Raw genomic sequence first — 4,293 nt, forward strand, 5'->3', positions numbered from 1 at the left:
TATAACGTTTCTTCTTGGAAGATTTGAATCTTTTCTCTGCTGCTCAATGAATAGTGAGAAAAAGTTGGAATGGAGATTTAAATCTTCTAAGTGGAAATACAAATGATAGTCGGAGGGGTGTCTTGCCACAAAACATGGGAAGCAACCCATCATGCCATGAAAATGGTACGTATCCTTTTATTTTTGCATGATAGAGTATATTTTATTTTTGCTTATGCATCCGCAAAGGACTTTTTGCGACTTTAGGTAGCCTTAAGCCTATCCTGAATCACCTTAAGCTTTTCCATAGCCTAATAAACCAAGTTCGGACAGAACATATCCGCCTAACCAAGCTCGAACTATCCAATAAGAGATCTATACCTCCTACCATACAAAGCCTCAATAGAGGCCATTCTAATGCCAGAATGGTAACTATTATTGTAAATAAACTCGACAAGAGGTTGATGCTTAATGCAACTACCACTATAATCAATAACAAATGCACAAAGCATATCCTCCAATGTCTTAATAGTCCTTTCTACTCGCTCATCTATTTGCGGGTGACAAGCAGTACTCAAACTAACCTTAGTCCCCAAACCCTTCTAAAACGACCACCAGAAATGAGATAAATACTGTGTACCATGATCAGAGATAACTAATATATATAACGCTTGCAGCTTGGTAATCTCAAGAAGATAACCCCTCCCATAATCCTCCGTCGAAAAGTTCATCCCAACTGGCAGGAACTGAGTAAACTTTGTCATCCTATCCATGATGACCCAGATCAAATCTTATTGATCCAAGACTGGGGAAGAATGATAACTAAATCTATATTGATCACCTCCCATTTCTATTCCATTAATTTAATTTCTTGTTACAATCCTCCAGGCCTTATGTGCTTAATTTTCACTTATTGACACACTAAACACTTGGCCACAAAATCATCCACATCCTTCTTCATACCATTCCACCAATACGTCTCCTTGAGATCATGATACATTTTCGACAAGCCGAGATAAACAACATAGCGGCTTTTATGTGCCTCAGCTAATACTCCTTCTCGCAAACTATCGACGTTAGGAACACATAACCTCCCTTGGTACCGCAAGGTACCAACACTACTGATCTTAAATACTATTACCTTTTTCCCACCAACATCACTCTTAATTTTTATCAAGATAGGATCTATCATTTGCTTCTCCTTGATGTCCGCACCAAGATACGACCATACCATTTCTTGTACTATCACACTACTATCCTAGGAGTCCATGAGATGAACTCTAAAATTAGCCAAGTGGTGAATATCCTTCACCAACTCCCATATCTCTTTATCCATACTAGCTATACTCCCCATAGGCAACCTTCTAAGAACATCAACAACAACATTATCCTTAACTAGATGATAGTGAAGACTCATGTAATTATCCTTGAGAAGATTAAGCCATCTCCCTTGCTTGAGATTTAACTCCTTCAACATAAACATATACTGAAGGTTCTTATGATAAGAAAAGATGTCCACGTGCACTCCATAAAAATAGTGCGGCTAGATTTTTAACAAAAACATAACAACTAAAAATTCCAAGTTAGGAGTAGAATAATTCCTCTTATGCACCTTTAGCTGCCTAGAGGCATAGGCAATCACCTTACCATGATACATCAAAACCCAACCAAGTCCCACCTGGGACGCATTACATCAAATCACAAAACCCTCATTGCCTTCAGGAAAAGTCAAAACCTTAGGCAAAGGTAACTTATCCTTCAGGTTGTCAAAGCTTCCCTCACAATCATCGAACCATAAAAATTTCACTTTCTTCTGAGTCAACCTAGTCAAACGGGAAACTATAGAAGAAAACCTCCTCTAATACCCAACCAAACCCAAAAATCATCGAATATTGATTGGATTTGTGGGTCTAGGACAATTCTTAACCACCACGACCTTTTGTGGATCCACCACGATCCCCTCAATAGTAATAATATGACCCCAAAAAGTGACAACATTCAACCAAAACTCATATTTAGAGAATTTGGCATACAAATGCTACTTAGTTTTGGGTGGAATACGGTACTAAGGCACACCTTAGTTTCAAAAATTCTTCGAAACGACTTCCAAAAGTGGGATGAAAATAGAGGACAACGATCCAAGATAATAGACACCAAAGCATCGTGCCACTTTACGTTGTCCGCAAGGTACAACTTAGCATAGTATTCTGCCTAGAAATTAGTTTTAACAGGCCAGAAATGGGTGGACTTTGTCATTGTATCTACAATGACCCAAATGGAATCAAATTGATTCCGAGATCTAGGAAGACTGACCACGAAATCCATATTAATAGAATCCCACTACTACTTGGGCAACATAATCTCTTGGTATAGGCCATCGAGCCTCAAGTGCTCAACCTTAACTTGTGCCACATGGATAGCAACATCATGCTTAATATTAATCCACCAATAGAACTCTCTAAGACCATGATGTATTTAGGTGGAACTAGGATGAATAGCATAATGAGCTCCATAAGCCTTAGTCATGATGCTTTCCCTCAATACATCAATGTCGGGAATACATAGCCTACCTTGGTACCTCAAGATACCATCACTACCAAGCATAAAGTCCACAACCTTGTATTGACCCATATCGCTCTTGATCTTTATCAATTCGGGGTCTAAGACTTGCTTTTCCATTATCTTAAAAACAAGAGATGATTGAGATACCGAATGCACAAATACACCATTATCTTCGGAGTCTGCAAGTTAAACTCCAAGATTCGCCAACCGATGAATATCCCTTTCCAATTCCCGCGTATCCTCATTAACATAGGCCAAAATTCCCATAGACAATCTACTAAGAGCATTGTCGACTACATTCGCTTTACTAGGATGGTTCTGAAGACTCATATCATAGTCTTTCAATAGCTCAAGCCACTTTCTTTGCCGGAGATTCAACCCCTTTTGGGTAAACATATATTGGAAACTTTTATGAACGGAAAAGATATCAACATGAACACCATAGAAACAATGCTGCCAAATTTTCAAAGCAACGACCACGACTAACAATTCTACGTCTTGTGTAGGGTATTTCCTTTCATGAACTTTCAATTGCCTTGAAGTATACGACACAAGCCTACCATATTATATCAATATTCAACCAAGACTGACTCGAGAAGCATCACAATATATCACACAACAATCACTGCCCTCGGGCAAGGTCAATAATGGAGCCGAAGTCAATGCATCTTTTAACTTCTCAAAACTACCCTCACATGCATCGGACCATAAGAACTTGACCTTTTTTTGGGTCAATTTGGTCAATGGGGAAGCTATAGTGAAAAATCTCTCCACAAACATTCTATAATATCCGGCTAGACCCAACAATCTCTGAATATCGATTGGAGTCATAGGTCTAGGCTACTTCTTAATCGTCTCAATATTTTAGGGATCCACCATGATCCCTTCACTAGAGATGACATGACCAAGAAAGCTATGGCTTTCAACCAAAACTCCCACTCGGAGAGCTTGGCATACTAACAATAATCCCTCAAAGTTTGCAACACAGCACATAGGTGATCTATATAATCCACCTCACTATTAGAATAGATCAAGATATCATCAATAAAGACACTGACAAACATATCCAAGATTAATTAGAAGACACTATTCATCAAATCCATTAATGCTGCCAGGGAATAGGTCAACCCAAAGGACATGAAAAGACACTCATAGTGACTATACCGGGGTCTAAAGGCAGTCTCAGGGATATTCGTATCCCTAATTTTAAGTTGATAATAACCCAATCTAAGATCAATCATAGAGAAAGACTTTGCACCCTGAAGTTGATCAAATAAATCATCGATCCTAGGAAGAGAAGAATTATTCTTTACGGTTACTTTGTTCAACTAATGATAATCAATGCACATATGAAGGGAACTGTCCTTGTTACATATGAATAACATAAGACCACCCTAAGGAGACATGATAAGGATGGATAAAACCTTTATTTAAGAGGTCTTTCAATTTCTCCTTAAGTTTTTTCAACTCCGCCAGATCCATTCTATACGGAAGAATAGAGATGAGATGATTGTCCGAAATAAGGTCAATCCCAAAATCAATCTCCCTAATAAATCAATCTCCCTATCGGGTGGAACATTGGGGAGATCATCGAAAAACATATCGGGAAACTCATTTACCATGGAAATGGATTCTAGAGATGGCTCTTCTAAGTTGGAATCTTTAACTCAGACCAAATGATTCAAGCACCCCTTCAAAATTAACCTTCAGGCCTTAAGATAAGAATTAAATCTTTCCTTAGGCACTACAGAA

This window comes from Capsicum annuum, chromosome 11, assembly GCF_002878395.1.
Source record: "Capsicum annuum cultivar UCD-10X-F1 chromosome 11, UCD10Xv1.1, whole genome shotgun sequence".
Lineage (NCBI taxonomy): Eukaryota > Viridiplantae > Streptophyta > Magnoliopsida > Solanales > Solanaceae > Capsicum > Capsicum annuum.